The sequence below is a fragment of the Rattus rattus genome, chromosome 11, assembly GCF_011064425.1.
Source record: "Rattus rattus isolate New Zealand chromosome 11, Rrattus_CSIRO_v1, whole genome shotgun sequence".
NCBI classification, from domain to species: Eukaryota; Metazoa; Chordata; class Mammalia; order Rodentia; family Muridae; genus Rattus; species Rattus rattus.
Genome location: NC_046164.1, coordinates 83897632 through 83920929, shown reverse-complemented (window position 1 = coordinate 83920929; position 23298 = coordinate 83897632).

Sequence of the window (23298 nt, the reverse complement as noted above, 5' to 3'; positions counted from 1 at the left end):
TGTCAGGGATCAATGCTTGCTAATAGTGTGGATCCCATGTTAGGCCAGTTATTGGTTGGCCATTGCCTCAGTTTGTGTTCCACCCCCTGTCCCTGCATTTCCTATAGACAGAATAAATTCTAGATCCAAAGTTTTCTGGGTAGATTGGTGTCCCTATGGTGCCATGGTGTTACTACCTGACTGTAGTAGCTTCAATGTCCTCAATAATGTGAGTGACAGCTAAAAATGGACAACCTTATTGATTCATCAATGACATCCCTGATCTCTGTCTCATCCTGGAGATGTCAAATACCTCCCAACCCCAGCAGTTGCAGCTAATGGCTATTTGGCCATCTCTACTGATCTTCTCCACACCTGTTCCTGAAAACCCCATTCCACTCCCTATTTTCTCTCCCACCTAGTTCCTTCTTTCCATCTCCCTGCTATGACTCTTTTAGTGCAATTCAAGCCTCCTTGCTGGTCCCTTTCTTCATCTTTAGGTCTATGAAGTATACATGGATATTCTATATTTTATGGCTAATATACACTTATAAGTTATATCCTGGATGTTCTTTGGGAATTGGGCTACCTCACTCAGGATGGTAATCTCAAGTTCCATCCATTTACTTGCAAAATTCATGGTATCTATTTTTTAATAGTTGAATACTATTTCACTGGATAGGTGTACCACATTTCCTTTATCCATTCTTTACTTGTGGAACCTCTAGGTTGTTACTAGTTTCTAGCTATTACAAATAAAGTTATTCTCAGTTTTCTGAGAATCTGATAAATTGATTCGTAAAGTCAATGTACAGTAATTGAGGAATGTTCTCCTTTCTCCACATCCTCACCAGCATGTGTTATTTCTTGCCATTTTTATCTTAGCTGTTCTGGTAGGTATAAAATAGGACCCAAGAGCTGCTTTCTTTTTCATTTCTCTGATAACTAACAATTTGAATATTTCTTTAAGTGTGTCTCAACCATTCAAGGTTCCTGTGCTAACAATTCTCTCTTAAGCACTCTACACGATTTTTAAAATTTGATTATTTGGGCTATAGTTTGACTTCTTAGTAAATTTTGGATACTAACCCTCTGTCAGTTATAGGGTGGATAAAGAGTCCTTCCCAATTTCCAGGCTGCTATTTTGTCTTGCAGACAGTATCCTTTTCCTTACAAAAAGCTTTGCAGTTTCATGAGGTTCCATTTATCAATTTTGATCCTAGAGCCTGAACATTTGGTGTTCTATTCAGGAAATTGTCTTCTATACCAATTCATTTAGAAATATTTCCCATTGGCTCTATCATGTGATTTAGTGTGTCCTCTTTTATGCTAAGTTCCTTGGTTCACTGGTACTTGAATTTTGAGCAGGGTGATAAATATGGATCTCTTTTCATTCTTCTACATGTAGACATCCAGTTGACCCTCACCATTTGTTAAAGATACTTTATTTTCTCATTGTATATTTTGAATTCTTTATCAAAAATCAAGTTTGCAAATTGTGTTGGTTTAATTTTGGAGATTTGATTTGATTCCACTGATCCACATGTCTGTTTCTGTACGAGTTCTCTGTTTGAATGTACTTGCCACAGGGAGTAACACTATTAGGTGTTGTCGGTGTGAATGATTAGACCAGTCTAAAGCTAGTGGCCTTCATATGAAAATGGTGAACTCTCAGCTGTTCCTGCACCCTGCTTTCCTGGATATTGTCCTGTCCCTCTTTTGATCATAATGTGCTGAAACTCTGAACTTACAAGCCAGACCCAATTAGATGCTGTCCTTATAAGAGTTTCTTTGATCGTGATGTCTGTTCACTAAGAAAAAAATCATGCAGTTTTTATCACTGTTGCTCTGTAGTACAGTTTGAGGTCAGAAGTTCTTTTATTGTTTAAGGTTGTATTATTTAGGATTGTTTTTGGCTATCCTGTTTTTCCCAGATCAAGTTGAGAATTGCCCTCCCAAGGTCTATACAATTTTCTTGCAATTTTGATGGGTATTGCTTTGAATCTGTAGATAGCTTTTATTAAGATGGCATTTTCACTATGTCAGTCCTATCTATGCAAGAGCATGGAAGATATTTCCATATTCTGATATCGTCTTAAATGTGTTTCTTCAGGGACTTGAAGTTCTTGTCATATGTACCTTTCACTTGCTTAGTTAGAGTTACACCAAGATATTTTACATTATTTGTCACTTTTGTGAAAATTGTTTCCCTAATTTCTTTCTCAGTCCATTTATCATTTGTATAAAGAAGGGCTACTAATTTCTTTGAGTTAATTTTATTTCCAGCCAGTTGGTTAAGGGAGGTGTTTATTAGCTATAGGAGTTTTCTGGTAGAATTTTTAGAGTCATTTATATATGCTATCATATCTTACAAATATCAATACTTTGATGTTTTTGTTTGCTGTTTGTATCTCCCTTTTCTCTTTTATTTGTCATATTGCACTGACTAGAATTTTACATAGTACCTTGCATAGATAAGGACAGAGTAGGCAGCCTTGTCTTGTTCCTGGTTTTAGTGGGATTGCTCTCAGTTTCTCCCTATTTAACTTGATGTTGGTTATCTGCTTGTGTAGAATCATGTTAATTAAATGATCCAGGCAGTGAGCTCAGCTGCCAACCTCAATGTTTTATTTTCCCAAATGAATGACACACACATAGACTTTATATTTTGATGAGCCTTAAACATCTCAACAGTAGAGCCACTTCCTAACCTCCATGGGATTAATCGACCTCCCACAAATAATTCTGAGTTATTACCTTCTAAATTCTGTATTCTACCTTGGCTGCCTTGGATCCAGAGGGCTGTCTGACTAGGACATACTCTCCTGGCTCCTTCACATGACTGCCATGCTCTCCTGTCCTCTATCCTTCTCAGGCATGGGTTCTTTCCTCTCTGTCTTCTCCCAGCATGCTGAATCTCCTTTTCCCTTCCTCTCTAGGTCCAAGCCCAGGAATGCTAACAGCCCCGCCTCTGTCTGCCTTGTCTAGTCATTAGCTGCTGGTATGTTTATTTACAAATCAGAACCTACTGGGGGCAGGATTACTCAGTGTCTTACATTCAGACACTTGTGTAAGCAGTCTGGGGAACCAAAATTAATTAACATTATAATATAAGCAGCATTAGGCGAAACCCACTACAGGTTTGCCGTATGTTGCTTTAATCATGTTTAGATATGTGACTTATATTGCTGATCTCTCAAATACATTTACCATGAAAGGATGTTGGATTTTTATCAAAAGATTTTTCAGTATCTATTGAGACAATCAAGAAAATTTGGTGTTCAAGTTGTTCATATAGTGAATTACACTGATGGATTTCCATATATTGAACCATGCCTGAATCTCTGGAATGAAGCCTACCTGATGATGATGGATGTTGTTTTTGACTTGTACATGGATTCAGTTTGTGAGTTTAGTATTTCTGAATCAATGTTTAGAAGAGAGATTGTCCTGAAGTTGTCCTTCTTTGTTGAGACTTTGTGTAGGTTAGGTACCGTGATGACTGTGAGTTCATATAATGAGTTTGTCACTGTTCCATTTATTTTTATTTTCTAGGATAGTTTGAGAAATATTGATTTCAGCTCATCTTTGGAAGTTCAGTAGAATATAAGTCTGCATTAAAATCATCTGGCCTTGAGCTGTTGTTGTTGTTGTTGTTGTTGCTGCTGCTGCTGCTGCTGTAGTTGTTGTTGTGAGTCTTTTAATGACTGATTCTATTTATTTAGAGAATATAGGGCTGTTTAAATAGTTAACCCAACTTGATTTAACTTCGGTAAGTTGTTTCTCTATAGAAAATCATCCATTTCATTAAGATTTTTTTAATTTTGTGGAGTACAATCTTTAAATTTCCTCAGTGACTATTGTTATGGCTCCCTTTTCATTTCTGATTTTGATAATTTGAATACTGCCTCTCTCTTTTGATTCTTTTATTAAGGCGTTGGTCTGTCATGTCGATTTTATCAAACAGCCAGCTCTTGGTTTCACTGATTCTTTTACGTTTCTTTGATTCTAACTGATTGATTTCAGCCCTGATTTTGAGTATTTCCTGCCTTTTACTACTCTTTGGTGTGCCTGATTCTTTTTTCCCCCTAGAGATCTAAGGTGTACTTTTAAATTACTCATCTAACAACTTTCTAATTTCTTTATGGGGGTACTTAGTCCGGTAAACTTTTAGAACTGCTTTCATTATTTCTTATAAATTTGAGTATGTTGAGTACGTTGTGACTTCATTTTCACCAAATTAAGAAAGCCATATATATATTTTTTTTTCTTCTGACCCAGAGATCATTGTTTAATTTCCATGAGTTTATGTTCTTTCTGTTGTTTCTGTCATTGTTGACAGCTTTAATCTATGGAGATCTACTAAGATACAAGATATTATTTCAATATTTTGTATCTGTTTATGCTTGCTTTGTGAACAGATACATCCTGAATTTTGGAGAAGCATATAATTCTGATAGATCTGCCATTTTCTGTTATCTGGCCATTCAAGATTTTGTTTTGTTTTGTTTTTGGTTTATGTAATGGGAAGATTTTCTTTTCTGGTTCAGTCTAAATGATGCTTTGTAAGCTTCTTATATGTCTATAAGCATCTTTTTCATTAGGTTAAGAAAGTTTTCTTCTATGATTTCTTTTGAGAATATTTTCTGGGCCTTGGAATTGAAAGTCTTTACCTTTTTCCACTCCTATTACTCTTACGTTAGGTCTTTTCATGATATCTCATATTTTCTGTATATTTTATGTCAGGAACTTTTTAGATTTAATATTTTTGACTGATATATCAATTTCTTCTACACCTGATCTTTCTTCATTCTCCTGTTTTGTTTTTTTTTTTGTTTTTTCTTGGTGATGCTTGTTTCTGTTCTCTTTTGTTTCTGTTCTCTTCCCATCTCCAGGTTTTCTTAAATTTGTGTTTGTTCGTTTGTTTTTTATTGGTTCTATTTTTACTTTTGTTCTTGCACAGGTTTCTTTATTTTCTTCACCTATTTAATAGTATTTTACAGTAAATCTGTAAGGGATTCATTTGTTCTCTCTTTACAGCCCTCTAGTTAATCGACTGTATCTTCCTGTATTGCTTAAGGGATTTATTGATTTTCTCTTTAAATACTTCTATCATCTTTATAAGATTATGTTTAAGGCTATTTTATGGTTCCTCACTTGTGTTAGGATATTGAAGGATTGGTGTAATAGGTTATCCGTGCTCTGATGCTGTTGTTATTTCCCTGGCTTTTGTTGAGTCTGTTCTTTTGAGGGCCTACAGCCATTTGGATCACATTGCTCCCTGGGTGTTTCTGTTGTAGAAGTTATTGTGAGGCATCTTATCCTCAAAGGTTCTGGTATGGTAGGTCTATGACGTTTATCCTTGGCCTGCATGGCACTTCATCTGCATGTTTATATGGTTCAGTGTCAGCAGTTCTGATCAAGGTGGAAGGAGAGGTGACATGAGAATGGAGGTCATCTTGGGATAGCAGGCCGCTCAAGCAACTTGGTTTGTTTCAGAGAATTGAGCAGGCACGGAACATGGGAGGGTGAAGGGAAGTTTACTTGTATGTTTCAGGATCCACTGGTCTAATAAAGGTGGATGGACAAATGTGGGGGAATGGAGGTCTGCCTGGGATAGGAGACTGCTCAAGCCCAAAATAGCTTTTGAATTAGGGAGTTCCTACCCCATAAAACTAGTGATTAAAAACTCCCGCTGATTCCATACTTTTTAGGGTAAAATGAGAGAACTGACATAATGGCATTTTTTTAAATTAATTTTTTTTTATTTTTACACTCCAGATTTTATTCCCCTAGTGGTCCACCCAGTGAGTGTTTCACTTCCCATACCTCCACCTGCCCCCAAACCCCATCTCCACAAGGATGTCTTCACCCCTACCCTCTCGATCAAGACTCTAAACTTCCAGAGGTTTCCAGTCTCTTCAAGGGTAGGTGCATCTTCTCTGACTGAACAAAGACCTGGCCGTCCTCTGCTGTATATGTGTTGGGGGCCTCATATCAGCTGGTGTACGCTGCCTGGTTGGTGATCCAGTGTCTAGAGATCTCTGAAGTCCAGGTAAATTTGACTGCTGGTCCTCCTACAGGGTCCCACTCACTCCTCCTCAGTTTCTCCCAGCTTTTCACTAATTCAACAAGAGGAGTCAGCAGCTTCCGTTTGTTGGTTGGATGCACACATCTGCATCTGACTCTTTCAACTGCTTGTTGGGTCTTTCAGAGAACTGCCATGAAAGGTCCAATTTTTGTGAGTGCTCCATAGCCTCAGTAATGTTGTCAGGGCTTGGGGCCTCACCTTGAGCTGGATCCCACATTGGGCCTATCTCTGGAGCTTCTTTTCCTCAGACTCTTCTCCATTTGCATCCCTGCAGGTCTTTTAGACAGGAATAATTATGGGTCAGAGTTTTGACTGTGGGATAGCAACCCATCCCTCACTTGATGCCCTGTCTTTCTGTGTGAAATGGACCCAATAAATACACTCTCCACTGTAGGACATTGCATCTAAAGTCTCCGTCCCCTTCCCTTTGAGTCCTGAGTCTCTCACCTACCAGGTCTCTGGTACATACTTGAGCATCCTCCTAAATGCCTTCCTCCCAAGGTCACCTGTTTCCATTCTGGAACATGCTGGCCCTCAGGGCTTCATTCCTTTTCCCCCAACCAATGCAAAATCAACCCCCCCCAACTCCATACCAGGTCCCTCCTTACCTCCGCTTTGTGCTTGCTTTCTTTTCCCTCCGAAGTGGGACTGATGCATCCTCACTTGGGCCCTTCAGCTTTTTGATCTTTTTGAGTTCTATGGACTGTATCTTGGGGATTTTGTACTTGGATTTTTTTTTTTTTTGCTAATATTCATTTATTAGTGAATACATACCATGCATGTCCTTTTGGGTCTGTGCTACCTTACTCAGGATGATATTTTCTATTTTCATCCATTTGTCTGCAAAATGCAGGATGTTTTCTGTTCTTACTATCTGAGTACTATTTCATTGTGTAAATGAACCACATTTTCTGTATCCATTTTTCTGTCGTGGGACATCTAGGTTGTTTTTAACTTCTGCCTATCATAAATAAGGCCTCTATGAATATAATGGAATGCATGCCCCTTTGGTATTTTTTAATGTTAAAAGAAATTGCTTCTATCAACACATCTAGATTGGTGCTTTGGAGAAGTTATTAATGCCAATTATGCTTTTGAAAAACATATAACAATATAGGCTTATTCATATTTCTTAATGGATTACTTAATTTTAACCTACTGGTCCTAGGAATATTTCTGTAAATTTGCATGTGCTGTATTTGCCAATGAACAGTTCCCACATCTGAATTTGGTTTTACTGCTCTGCATATTCTATAAAGCATAGCCATTATTTTTATTCCTAGTTCCAAACTCTGTCTAGCTCTATCTTAAAAGCATTTTTTCATGTGGTATATTTTAGTATTTGATATTAAGGAAATAATCCATACTGTTAATATATTTCCATATATATATATATATATATATATATATATATAAATTATCTATTTCCTTGAAAAATTGTTAATTTTACAGATAGGTCTATAATTGATCCAATGAAATTTCCTTTCATCTATTTATTGTGTTCTATCTTTTAATAAGGAAACATTTTTTTCTCTTTATTTTTAATAATTTCCCATTAATCTATATCTTTTACTTACATACCATATTTGTAAGCTATCATTTTTGTCACCTCTTTGTGCATTACACACACACACACACACAAAACACACACACACACACACACACACACATATATATATATATATATATATATATATATATAAAATCTTTGAATTATTGACATAGAACTGAAGCCATCATGGTATAATTTATGTATAGCATATTAGAGATAATATACTAAGAATTTGTTATAGTATTTAAATTTATGCTCATGTGGCATACTGAGTTATGTTGTATATATTTATATAACTATATTCATGTTTATGTGTCAGTATGTGTATATGTTTGTATATGATTATGAGTATGTATATATATATGAAAGGGAAGAAATATATCTTATGTTATATATAATATACATATACTATATATACATATAACTAGTTCTTTAGTATTGCAAAATTTATTATTTATAAACCATCATACAAATAGGTAAGTGTTTAACAGCATCTACATATTTGATTTTCCTTGTGTCCACGTTTGCTTACAAACTCTTCCTGGTAACAGGTCATTTTCACTTTGTTCATTTGTATTTTTCTATTTTGGGTAATCTATCATATATTTTTTTATTGTTTATATCTATCTTCAGTCATATCTTGTAAATGGAAATAACACAAACAAAAACACGGCACAGTGATGGTTGGAAAATTATTCAATGGCTGTTTACTTTACAGAAAACGGGACACTATAAAATACTAGTGATAGGGTCTACAGAAGATTTAAATTAAATATGCACTTTACAACATCAGCAAACAGCATGTAATGTTGGCAATATAAAATATTCTGAGAACAAGCAGAAAAATTGAGGCAAAGTTCAATTTTTTTAATTTTATAGGTAAAGTAAATTATTATTGTTGAAATTATTGTCCTAGTTCATCACAAAGGTTATATCTAGCTTCCACATTCTGTCAGAGATATATCTTTTTATATTATTTGACAAGCCAAATGAAAACTTTTATTGGAAAAATGATCCTTTATGTATCCTTTTCATAATATTTCTGATATTCTGGACTCACTGGAAGAGAGATTCATTTTGATATGTTTTAGGGACATCCTGATGATGGCCTTCTGGGGTCCGAAAACTTTCAGGGTCAAAAGGTTGAGAAAATTTCAGGACCAGGTAAATTTTCATAATTAAAGATAAATTTCAAAAAAGGTTTTGAATTACAAACTTAACTTTAAAGGCAGTACACCTAATAATAAAATGGTAATTCTTGTATTTTATTATAATTGCATGATAATCACCAAAAATGCTAATCCATATTGTGTTAGTTATTTTATAAAACTTAAGGCTCTCAGGTAACCATTGGACTGAGAACATACTTCCCAAGGAAAGAGTTAGAGAAAGGACTGAAGGAGCAGAAGGGGTTTGCAACCCCATAAGGAGAACAACAACATCAGCCAACCCAGAGCTCTGAAGGACTAAACCACCATTCCAAGAATACACTGGATTGGCCTGGACTAATGGCTCCAGTCGCATCCGTATCAAAGGATGGACTTTTCGGGCATCAATAGGAGGAAAGGCCCTTGGTCCTGTCAAGGCTCAATGCCCCAGTGTAGAGGAATGTCCGGACCAGGAGGTGGCAGGGAGTGGGTGGGTGTGGGAACACCCTTATAGAAGCGGGGAGAGGGGAGATGGGATAGCAGGTTTGTGGAAGGGAAACACAGGGAAGGGGATAACATAAAAATATCAAGTATGGTAAAAAAGAAAAAAGTCATGTAAGTGACCAAAATATACTGTATAAAAATTTAAAAATTTTTTTTTTCTAGAAACAGGAGAATGGCTTAGCGCTTAAGTGCAATCAAAGCCTGTCTCTAGAACATGGATTAAAATTTCAAGCAACACCCATATGGCTCCCACTAGTTTATTTTATTTTAAGTTAACAAAACTAGAAGGAATGTTTTAGAGTCATGAAGGAAATTAATTTTAAAATAAAACCAATGCATCTCTTAATTCTCTATAGAGGATTCCTCTTCCAATAGATGGCAATTAACTCAGCATTTACATAATTAAGTTAGCAGGAATATAAAATTGTGGAATGCTCAGTCCTAAATGAGATAGACATACATATCTCTGCCCAGCCCCAGCTATATCAGATCAGTTGTACAGACTTACAGAGACACAGCAGTCTGACAGCATGCTTAAGACTCACACAGAGTTGAGCCAGACACAATCTAGTGTGGAGAGCAAAAGGGACATCATGCCCTACCATTAACCAAGGAACAACTGACATTGATAGTTGTAATGAGAGGGAAAGTTGGTTTTCTCTAATAGTGTGATTCCTGGTCAGATGATCCCACTTTCAAGAGTAGTTGGGGAACAAATTGGAATTAATAACGGAAGGAAAGAAGAAGAAAAAGAATAAGAGGATATGGATCAAGTTGCTGCACAAAGTGTAGAGGATGAATATGACAAATACATGTATGAAATTTTCAAAAGTATGATATATGTGATATATGTGTGTGCATCTGTGTGTGTTTGTGTAGGTGTATAGCTACATATGTATTTCATATATTATATATAAATTATATAAAATTATATAATATATGTAGTCAGTAAACAATGAGTATAATAGAATATGAATTAAAAAGAAAAATGAATAGTTCCAGTTATCATATAGAGTTTAATGATATACAAGATCTTCTGGCTGATTGTTAGATGAGTTTGATGTTGTTGCAGAGTGTGTCTAAGTTTGTAGGCATGCTTCTTGTGTAGAATCTGGGTGTGATCACCATATTGAATGTCATCAGAGGAAAAAACATTCAATCTATAGAGTACGTTTTCCACAGCTTGATATTTTAGCTAGAAGATCTCATTGAGACAAACAATTGGGGATATGGAAAAAGTATACTTCTAGGTGATGAAAGTTTTCTCTTTTGGCTTTGTCTCTTTGATAACTTTCTTGTATATTATGTCAGAGAAAACAGAACCAGCCAATTTCATGATTTATAGAACCACAAAAATGTATTAATCCCTTCATGCATGTTGCATTGCTCAAGAAATTTAGCTCATTTTTCCAATAGGGAAAATGGGGGAGAAGTCAACAGAGATAGTCTACAACTGCCCTCGAATGGACATGTGTGTTTATTGACAACAGAGAATGTCCAGTTACTAAGCTTCTAGCAAATCTTAACATGTACTTTGACCTCCTATTGTCCATATATATTCTGTGACCTCAGAGGTTTTGTCCTCAAAAACTGTCTTATAAACGTTTTAAAGAAAATATTCATTTTGATTTGTAATTAATTTATGCATGTATATTTGTGGCCATAAAAGTTAAAACGAAACCTTTGCTTTCAGTTCCCAGGAGCCTGATCTGCTTGCTTGTGCTGCTACTCTGCCACATGGTCCGCAGCCTCTCCCCGCTATCTCCCTTTTAGCTTCCCTCTCTGTGCAGTCTCCTAGGTGGTAGTCACCATGGCTGATACACGTATCACATTCTGCAGGCCATTCTAGAGTGGTGCCATGCCACACTACTCACAGGCATTCTATAGCCTAGCACAACTTCTAGAACTAAGACAGGTTGACTTTCTGCCTGTCGGGAACTTTGTTCCCATCCCCTGGAGCCCAGAAAATCAAAGCTCTAAAAACTTGTAATCTAGCAATTATGTTTATATGTTTAATTTTCAATCTACAACACATCCACACAATAAACTTACAACCATTTGGTAAGCATATAAACTGTTCACCTAGATGAAATAAATTTGCCTACAGAAATCCAACCCATCTATGCTGGCAATTCAGGACCACCTGGATCTGTGTCATCCTTTTCAGTCTCCGTCTTGATTCTATTTCCTTCTCCTCCCCATCACTACAAAAACTTTGTCCCCTTCTTATTCTTTTACTGTCCAATCATGACCTTGTAAAACTTTTTCCCCATCTTAATCTTTTAATGTCCAATCATGGACTTGATCTAACTGGTGCCAGCCTTCATCTACATCAACTAGCATATATGTATGTAGTATGAAATGTTATCCTACATATAAAAATGCAGAACTTTCTAAAGATCCTAGCCTAGTTTTGAACTCACATTTTTCTTGTTTTGTCATCCCAGTGCTGTATTACACGTCAGTGTAACTATGACTCAATATATTCTATAATTTTTAATTCAGCTCTTTATTTTAAAATCATATTTTGACTACTCAGAATTAGAGAGATTTCACTATAATAGACTATGTATTGCAAAGACCTGTACCTAAAAATAAATTCTGCTGTCAGTCTTAATGAATTTGTTTAATTAAATATATGTATACATTAATTAACAGGAATAAAAAAATATGAACACATACTTTATAGATGTGATGGAGAGATACTACACCCATGCTCTCCTTGGAGTAGTGGTCCTCCATATTTTGTCATGCACTGTGGTGATCTGGTGGCTGTAGCCTTATAATTGAGTGCATTATAGATGCACAGAACACATGAAACTCAAGAAGGATGATGAAAATGAGGATGCTTCACTCCTTCTTTAAAAGGGGAACAAGAATACCCTTAGGAGGAAATAGGGAGGCAAAGTTTAGAACAGAGGCTGAAGTAACGCCCATTCATGGACTGCCCCACATGTGGCCCATACATATACAGCCATCCAATTAGATAAGATGGATGAAGCAAAGAAATGCAGGCCGACAGGAACCGGATGTAGATCTCTCCTGAGAGACACAGCCGGAATATGGCAAATACATAGGCAAATGCCAGCAACAAACCACTGAACTGAGAACGAGACCCCCGTTGAAGGAATCAGAGAAAGGACTGAAAGAGCTTGAAGGGGCTTGAGTCCCCATATGAACAACAATGCCAACCAACCAGAGCTTCCAGGGACTAAGCCACTACCCAAAGACTATACATGGACTGACCCTAGGCTCCAATTCATAGGTAGTAATGAGTAGCCTAGTAGGGACACCAGTGGAAGGGGAAGGTCCTGTCAAGGCTGGATCCCCATTGAACAGGATTGTTGGGGGCAGGGTGGTAATGGGGTGAGGATGGGGAGGGGAACACCCACATAAAACGTGAGGGGGAGGGGTTAGGGAGATGTTGGCCTGGAAACCAGAAAGGGAATAACAATTGAAATGTAAATAAGAATAAAGATGGAAAAAAATAAAAAATAAATAAAATAAAATAAAAACAAAAAACAAAAATCCCTACATTTTATGTAAAATGTAATCATTTAACAACATAGACATAAGAAAAGAGCTGTGTGTTTCAGTATTTGGGAAGACAGGACACTGTCTTTTATGGACAGAGTGTATAGAAAAAAAGAACATTTTTAAGATTTAACATCTGGTTGTTGTGACATTTTGCTATCAGAAGTCCACAGGGCCACAATCAGATAGTTACCTCTGGGTTTGAGTTGCTAAACTGAATAAATTGCCACTTCTGTTGAAAGCACATTCAGCTCTTTTCAGTGGGTAATGTTCATGAAGCAATTTCTAGTTACAGACGTCTTTAATGTCAATCAAACAACTATTGAACAATTAACAAGTTTGGGCTCTTACTAACCAACTGCACCAAATGCTAATGATGTGTGTTTTAGAGAATAAACTTGACCCCCAGAGAGCATAGTTGTATGACTTAAATAATGTTACAAAGAATGCCATGCTCTGAGCCCTCAGGAGGAGAATGCTCTCACTCTGCAAGTCCATGAATTGTAAAGACCTGTCCCTAAAAATAACTGTCTGTCTCTTTCCTCTTTGGGCTCTGCCCCCTCTCTCCATCACTCTGTCCTTTCCTCCTTTCACCCCCTCTCTATCCCTCTATCACAGCTTGTGCTAACCTGCTCTGTCTGTCTCCTCTACTTTCCTTCTGCCATGTTTTGCCACTTTTTTTAAACAATCAAGAACATGCAGTGTACCATTTGTTGTGCATTCACTCATGTTTCCTGGAGCGATCTATTTCTCCAATTCCAAAGTATAACATACCTCAATGCATAATATCACAGGGAGCTTTTCTCTCTGTGGATATTTTGCTTGTTTGCTGGACATCTGAAGATTTTCTGCAGGCTTTAAATCTGGTCGCGGATTTCCTGTGTGATTGGATATGTGTGTTTTAAAACATCAGAGGGAGTTATGGGTGGTTTTATCTTCATTTTTTTTTTTTGGAGAGGAAGAGTCTCCTTGTGTAAGTTTAGCTTGTCTGAAACTTAATGTAAAATCCATGCTGTTCTTTATCATACAGTGATCTTCTTGCCACAGCTCCAAGCTCAGTGATTTTATTTGCTTGCACAAAAAAAATCCTTTCAAGCTTATTTTGAAGGTATTTTCAGAATAACTCCTCATGACAGTCAGTAGAATTACTACAGGGAATTATTATTCCTTTTCTTTTTGAAAGCTTGATTTACACACACACACACACACATATTATTATTATTATTTTTTCATCTTATATATTTGGATTATATTTTGACTTCCAACTCCCCTATATTCTGTTCACCCAATTTTTATGTTCTTCTTTCTCCTTAAAATCATATAGCAACAAAAGACATTCACACAACATGAAGTCTATGGTGTTTTGGCCAACTACTCCTGAGCACTAGGCTAGCCTTGTGAAGTGGGATTTTCTCTTTCTTTGTAGCTATCAATGAAAAATAGCTTCTGAGTTGGTGTTTTTTTGTGTGCACTTCTTGTCCATTCAGGCATTTTGTCTGGCTTAAGCATGTGCAAGCCTCATGTGAGCTTTCACAATCTCCCTGACTTCATATGTACATATGCCATATTTTAGTATTATTGCTAGAGTTGGACCATAAATAAACAGGCAAAGACCTAGAGAGAAAATAAAGTCTAAAATTATTGAGAACCCTGCCATTTTAGGGGTCTGGAGCACCAGTTTTCTTCCATAGAGTACAACCCATGACTTCCCTGGTCTTGTGGTCTCTTAGAACATTTTGTTCCCATCCTTTAAAGGTGATTTCTATAGGAAATGTTGACCATTATATAAACTACTTGCAAAATATTTCTCTATATTTTCCCATATGTTCCTATGTTTTGTTCAATTCCTTGACAGCATGAAAACGAACAATTTTACAAATGCTCAACAATTTAAGTCAAAGTTGGCTACTTTTCTAAATCTCCTAAATCTCAAAATTTAGAGAACAACAACAAAAAAAAAACTGCTAAAGTGACTGTATGTGTACCTTGTATTTTTGAAACAAATATGTTGATTATGTTTGTGGGTCTAGAAAATATTTTCTAACTGGGTAGTAGTGACACATGCCTTTAATCCCAACACTTGGACGAGAGGCAGGCAGATACTTTCTGAACTAGAGGCAATCCTACTCTACAGAGCAATTCCATGATAGTCAGGGCTACATAGAAAAACCTTGCTTGAAAAATAAAAATAATAAATTAATAATAAATATATAAACAAATAATAAAGAAAAAAAGAAAACAAAAATTACGTGCTAGAAAAAACACTTTACAAAATGACCAAAAATTCCTGTTACAAACATTTAAATTTTATAGTAGAATATGTGGGCCTAGATTATCACCAGTTTGCAATAGGTGAGAACTCCATGCTTAATCTTTTCCTAAGTGCATGGATTTTCCAGTCTGATATCATGTTTGTTATCTTAAGGTGTTAAGGTGGATTTTAATTGCTCACCTTGTTTATGCTGCTTTCAACTCTTCATATGTATTTGTAACTCAGGGCCAAGATGAAGGGCATCACATATTTCCTGTGAGCCAGCATCCTCCCTTGTCTGGGCATGGTGTGCCCAGACAAATGCCATCCAAACTGCCAACTTGCAAATATAACACTTGCATTTCTTGATTGATGTGGACATGTGTTTAATTTTATCTTCATATAATATTGCCTCTAGGTTTTTTATTTGAGGCATATAGAAAATACTGCCCAGCCTACTGAATTTAGTTTCTTGTACATATTATAGTTTCCAAAAAGTTTTCTATGTTAGTACTGCAACATTTTTAGGACACTCATGCACAGTCACATACATAATCATACACACACACATACACACACCCACACACAAACACATGCTTTATCACATTCAAAAATCACTACTTTCTCTCTTTTATAAAACCTTGTTCCATTACTTGTTTGTTTTAAACTATTTCTTTATCAATGCATGTGAACTTTTGTCTCTTTCTGAGGATCAAGTCATTAATGCAGGATTAAGCCATTAATAAAGAAAACAGCTTTTATGTATTGCATGAATCATCTCTAATTGCTATTAATTTTATTCTTCCATTCTATCTTGTCTCTCCAACCCCTCCTCTTTTCCTAATTAATTCACATCACCTACAGTTGTGGAACTTTCCATTTTAAAATTGAATTTATAATTCCAGTAAAATTTCTATTGAAATAATTATTTCTCTGAAGTAAATATAAAATACAGTGTGGAAAAATAAGCCCCTTTTATGATATTAAGCTTTTCTACACATATTATTTCATTTTTGCCTCCTTAATGTCATGCAATAAAATTTTGTTTGTTATTATAAATCAAGTACACTCTTTGTTATTCTATTTCAAGGTAACACTGTTTTTCAGGTCAGAGACAATTTTAAAATGCTTTTTGTAAAAAACAAACACACCATTATAAACACAGAAAGAAGAAAGGTGTCTAGTATAATGAGAAAATTAATGGCCAGACATTACAGTCACATCAGTTATATTTACTTAGGGGGAAGGCAAGGGTCAGATGAGATTACCTGATAATTTATGTACAGAGATGGTGTGAATGTAGCATGATGCTAACTATGATTGCAGGTGATGTCAGGAAACTATTCTACCATTCAAAAAATATAAGGATTCATGTATTATCCATATCTAAACAGAACACAACTCATATGGGCACACGCATGCAAAGGATTTATTTGGAGAAATATTAATTAAGTTTTTTTTAAAAGAATAAAAAGAATTAATGAGAAAGACTTGGGGAAATAAGCACTTGCCAATCAGTGCCGTGAGGACATTTCCAGCTCCTACAGGAAGCACTGATATTACATGACATTAAAGGTACTGAGTTGGTGTGAAAGTAGTATGATTCTAACTATGATTGCTGATGATGTCAGGAAACTATTTTACCATTCAGAAATCTTAAGGATTCATGTATTATTCAGAGTTTCAGAGTTCTTGTCTTCCCAATGCATAGATCTACTTAGCTTTAGAAAACACTTCCCAAAAGACCAACATGAGTCTTTTCCGCTGGAAAATCAGCCTATAAATGTGCAATTTACTAAAATAGAGATCCATGGCTTTCCTTGGTGTTTTCAATCTTTTTTTTTTTAAGTTTTTATTAGATATATTTACTTACATTTCAAATGTTATTCCCCTTCCGGGTTTCCTGTCCATAAGCCCCATCCCCTTCCCTCCCCCTCCCCCATACGTGTATTTTCCCCTATACATCCCCTTACTGCCCCCCATATTCCCCTGCATTGGGGTATAACCTTTGCAGACCAAGGATTCCCTTCGCTGATCCCCCCAACAAGGCTATTCTTCTGCTACAGGGCGCAGTTGGAGCCCTGGGTCAGTCCATGTATAGTCTTTCGGTAGTGATTTAGTCCCTGGAAGCTCTGGTTGTTTGGCATTGTTGTTTTTATGGGGTTGCAAGCTCCTTCGATTCTTTCAATACGTCCTCTAATTCCCACCAAGGGGGTCCTCTTCTCAGTCCGGTGGTTTGCTACTAGCACTGACCTCTATTGGACATGCTCTGGATGTGTCTCTCAGGTGAGATCTGTATCCGGTCCCTTTCGGCATGCATTTTCTAGCTTTGTCAATCTTATCTAGTTTTGGTGGCTGTATACATATACGAGCCACATGTGGGTCAGGCTCTGAATGGCCATTCCTTGAGTCGCTGCCTAAACTTTTGTTTCCATATCCCTCCTATGGATATTTTCCCTTTTATGAAGGAGTGGGAGATCTGCATTTTGTCATCCTTTCGAAGCTTCCTGTGGTCTGTGGATTGCATCTTTGCACCAGCTTTTTGCCAATATTCACTATCAATGAGTGCATACCAAATGTGTCTTTCTGTGATTGAGTAATGTTACTTAGGATGATATTTTCTACTTCATTCCATTTGCCTATGAATTTCATGAAGTCATTGTTTTTGATAGCTGAGTAGTAATCCAGTGTGTAGATGTATCACTTTTGTGTATCCATTCCTCTGTTGAAGGGCATCTGGGTTCTTTCCAGCTTCTGGCTATTATAAATAAGGCTGCTATGAATATAGTGGAACATGTGTCTTTGTTATATGTTGGGGCATCTTTTGGGTATATGCCCAAGAGAGGTATAGCTGGGTCCTCAGGTAGTTCAATGCCAAATTTTTTGAGGAACCTCCAGACTGATTTCCAGAGTGATTGTGCCAGTTTGCAATCCCACCAACAATGGAGGAGTGTTCCTTTCTCCACATCCTCACCAGCATCTGCTGTCACCCGAGATTTTTATCTTAGCCATTCTGACTGATACGAAATGGAATCTCAGGATTGTTTTGATTTGCATTTCCCTGATGACTAAGGATGTTGAACATTTCTTTAGGTGCTTTTTGGCCATTCGATAATTCTCAGCTGAGAATGTTTTGTTTAGCTCTGTACCCCATTTTCTTAATAGGGTTATTTGGCTCTCTGGAGTCTAACTTCTTGAGGTCGTTGTATATTTTGGATATTAGCCCTCTATCAGATGTAGGATTGGTAAAGATCTTTTCCCAATCTGTTGGTTGCCGTTTTGCCCTAATGACAGTGTCTTTTTTCAAAAGTTTTGCGGTTTTTATGAGGTCCCATTTGTTGATTCTTGATCTTAGAGCATGAGCCATTGGTGTTTTGTTCAGGAAATTTTCCCCAGTGCCAGTGTTCGAGACTCTTCCCCACTTTTTCTTCCATTAGTTTGAGTGTATCTGTTTTGATGTGGAGGGTGTTTTCAATCTTACCTTTCCTATAAAATTCTTCATAAGCCATTTATCCTTAGCCATTATCATGTCAAGTCTTGGTGGCATAGAACCATAACTATAATTCCTGATAGATGATAACCTGAGCAATCTTACTCATCATGGGAGAAGAGCTGTGCTTAATATTGCTTAGTGTTATACTTGGACAAAACATTCAGCTTCCATAATTATGCTTCATTAAGTCAGAGTTAGTTACTTTGTCAGCATGGCGACTCCCTTTTCTTTTAATCTTTGACAATTAATCCATCCTATTCTCATGACAATAGTATATTTTCCCTCCTCTATACCCCTTCAAAAATCACCCTGTAGTGGTAAAAGTTAGCTCTCTTTGGGAACCACTTTGTTATTTCAAATTCTAAACTTGAATAAGTGGAAAATAATGTATTTCCATCATCGATTAAGAAACTCTGGTCTCCAATCACAGAAAGACATACAATGCACTCATTGATAAGTGGCTAATAGCCCAAAATGCTTGAATTACCCTAGATGCCTAGAATAAATGAAACTCAAGACGGATGATCAAAATGTGAATGCTTCACTCCTTCTTTAAAAGGGGAACAAGAATACCCTTGGCAGGGAAGAGAGAGGCAAAGATTAAAACAGAGACTGAAGGAACACCTATTCAGAGCCGTTCTACGTGGCCCATACATATAGAGCCACCCAATTAGACAAGATGGATGAAGCAAAGAAGTGCAGGCCGAATGGAGCCGGATGTAGATCGCTCCTGAGAGACACAGCCAGAATACAGCAAATACAGAGGCGAATGCCAGCAGCAAAACACTGAACTGAGAATGGGACCCCCGTTGAAGGAATCAGAGAAAGGACTGAAAGAGCTTGAAGGGGCCTGAGACCCTATATGTACAACAATGCCAAGCAACCAGAGCTTCCAGGGACTAAGCCATCACCTAAAGACTATACATGGACTGGACCCTGGACTTGACCTCATAGGGCAATGAGCATCCTATTAAGAGCACCAGTGGAAGGGGAAGCCCTGGGTCCTGCTAAGACTGAACCCCCAGTGAACTAGACTGTTGGGGGAGGGTGGCAATGGGGGGGAGGTGGGGAGGGGAACACCCATAAGGAAGGGGGGGGGAGGATGTTTCACCTCGAAACCGGAAAAGGAATAACACTTAAATGTATATAAGAAATACCTGCTAATAAAAAAAAAAAAAAAAGAAAAGAAAAGAAAAGAATAAATTGATTCATAAAAAAAAAGAAAGAAACTCTGGTCTCTACCAATGTCCATGAGAAAAAACAGTTCTCTTGAGACACACAGTTTTATAAAGATAGCTTTTTTGTGCGTGCACATGCTTTAGCCTGCAGCCAGGCTTCATGTCTTTTTAGGGAATTATTTTTTCTCTCTACTATATGCATCTATAACAACAGTGCTGTTTGTCCAGCTTCATCTATCATTCCACTAAGCACATTATTTTGTTCCTTTCACACATGAAATTATTGGCCACAAATGGCATATACCTTCTCTGCTTCCGTCTTTCCAGTCACTGTCTTAGTTTCCTTTATGATTCTGGTGAGGTAATATTGCCAAATGGCTTCTACTGCTGTACCGAGTACGTAAAGATGTTTGAACTGCAATGTCTGTATTCTCCAATCAGGTCTGGTATGTTAGAACAATGTCAAAGTGTTTCAAGTGTCCTTTTAAAGCTCTCCCTGTGGCTTTGCTGAATAATGTGATACCTAAATCCTGGAGACCATAAACTACACTGTAGCCTCCAGTATTATTTGCATTCCAAAAGTTCCATCTCCCTCAACCTCTAATCTTCCACATAATACCTGCCATCAATTCTGACATTTCTGCATGACTGCCTTGGCCACTGCATTCTCCACCCTCCTAAAAGTTTCTCCATAGGCAATTTTTTCTTTTTCATATGCTTTGGCAGGGATATACTTGAAAATTCTCAGTGGAGTTTGAAAGCTTTAGTGTACTGAGTCTTAGACGTGCTGTATCTTCTCTGTTCGCACATCCTTATGACAAAGGTTAACTTATAACCCGGACATAGTTATCTACTCAAATTACCAGGAATATTTAATGGTGAAACAATTATAACATTTTAACACTTGACTATAAAACGTTAAATAGTCTATTATTATTCCTGTAATGTTCTATTCAGTTTTCTTAGTTGTGGTTGACTATGGGTAGGTAACAAAAAGCCTAGAAAAATAGAAATGTGTATAATACAGATTACATAGTCTTTTTCCTTTGTGTTTTTTAAGCAAATCTATATCTCTGACAACTTATATTGGGTCTTGTTTTTCTTTTTTCTTTTTTTATTGCTTATTTAATATATTTACATTTTAAAGGTTATGGCCCTTCCCTGTTTCCCCTCCACAATGTCCCTTCCTCTCCTCTCTCCCCTTTGCTTCTATGAGGATACTCCCCTACCTGACCACCCATTCCTGCCTCAGCGACCTAGCATTCCCCTATCCTGGGTCATCAAGCACCCACTGAACCAAGGATCTCCTCTCCCAGTGATGCCAGATAGGTTTATCCTCTGCTACATATCCAGTTGGAACCCTGGTTACCATCACTGTGTACTCTTTGCTGTGGTTTGTTTCTTGGAGCTTAAGGGTTCTGCTTTCAATGATATTGTTGTTCTTCCTCAAGGGAGGTTTCTTCCTATGTTCTTCATGACTGTTCCTTCTCAGTGCTTGCCTAGCTTCCCAATTCTTAAGTATAATCCTGTTAGAAGATCTTCATCAGCACAATCATTTCAGAAGTAGAGATTTCAAGGAGGTATCTGGTATAAGGTTATAGTCACCAAGGAGGATATCCTGTCCGCAATAGTACAGATTAGGATCTTTAGGTGAGGTGGTGGCTCACTGTTTCTAGGAGTTGTCGTTTTCAGCAAATATCTAAATATTTTCATCTAAGTTTTCTGGGTGACAATCATGTCAGTTTCCATGACTTGCATCTTGCCCTATTTGCCTCTTCTACCTGAGCTTAATATTATATCGCTACCTGCTATGTTCTAGTTCAGACTTCAATTTGGTACTTGATTCTTTCTAGACATCAGAGATTCCAAAAGTCTATTGATCTTCCATTTGACCTGTAATTGCTCATTAATGATAGTTTCCCATATGCTGTCTCTGATACATCACTACAAGTTCAGAGCAACCAGCAACTCATTTAGCCTTAGAAGCCCAGAATCATGAGTTTTGTCATTTGACTGGGCTGTTTTCCCATCTAATAATCATGAAATAGGTATAGTTCTACTGTTCAGTGAATGTTTGTGTCTTCTCCATTTTCTAAACTCCACAAGTATAATTCTATTCCAATATCCCTTTTGCTCCTGCATAGGAAGTGAACCATTCATCATGGCTCATCTGACTAAATATTTCCACAGAGGTCTGTGATGACTGTGTACTCAAGTGTTGTATCTCACCAAGAAACACAAGTGTTGAGTGAGATATACCAGAGATTTGATGAAGGAAATGCACCTCTACCCATATAAAGTAGAAGGAATATGGGCATCTTTTGTTGTAGTATTTTCCCTGAAGATTTGTGTTGTTTTCACTTTAATTCTGATGCTGAGATTATTAAGCCACTCTCAGTCTTCTCTAAGCCTCCTATATCTTTTCTTAATTATCTACATTTTTGGCATTATTTTAAAAGATTTATATTGAATACTATTTTTGACACTATCACTTTCTGTTCTGTCATAGTTGTGCATGGAAAATACTTACACAAATAGTTCAGCCAGTAATAAGTGGGTACCATCTGATGTTCCAAATAGAATATTAACTAAGTTATCTCCAAAAATAGAATAGATGCTTTGATCCAGTGAAATAAATGGACACTTTTTAAATGTTTTTCAAGATAACAGTGTAAGATTCTTTTTGTGTGTATCACTTTAAATTCTGTTCAAAATTTAAGAAAATAAAATATATTATGTACTTCACTAAGTAGTGAAATGGTAACTTAATTATTGTAATATAATATACCAGTGTACCAGACTCTGTTACTTTTAATCAATAAAAGTGGGTGATCAAAATGTATATAAGGATGCCTTGCCCCAGATCACAGGTACTTAAAATTTAGGGAAAGGAAAACAGAATATTGCAGCCAAAAGAGAATTGAGGTTTCCCATGCAGCAAGCACCTACTTCCAGAAGAGCCCATATCTCAGGTACATGTCTACAGAGATCCTTTTGACATACTGGCAAGGATGTCCAGCATGTCTTAACAGAAGCCCAAAGCACACTTCCCTATAAGATTTGTTGGTATTCTTTGCTGGGTCCACCCATCCTCTCAAACCGGGTATCACTGCAACTCATAGATCAAACAAAATGGTTTTTTTTTTTTTCAAGTTTTCCAGAGGAATAGCTACAAAGTTAACTCAAGGTACAATACCACGTGTAAGAGGGAAAATTTTGTTATTTTGTCTTTTTTTTTTTTTCCGGAGCTGAGGACCGAACCCAGGGCCTTGCGCTTGCTAGGCAAGCGCTCTACCACTGAGCTAAATCCCCAACCCCAAGAGGGAAAATTTTATGTATTACCCATAAGGCAAAAATGTATAAGGTAAAGAAATTAGTTATATCTTCACATGGTCTGATTTGCACTTAGTTTTAGGATATTCATATGTATGCAAGATTTCAGCTTGTAATCTCTCAATTCTAAAATGATTTTTTTAGCCAAATTTAAAACTAAATTATTTTATTCTTTTTTTCTGTTTTAAGTACTAAAAATTAAAAGATTCAAACATAGAACTCCCTATTTTATTTA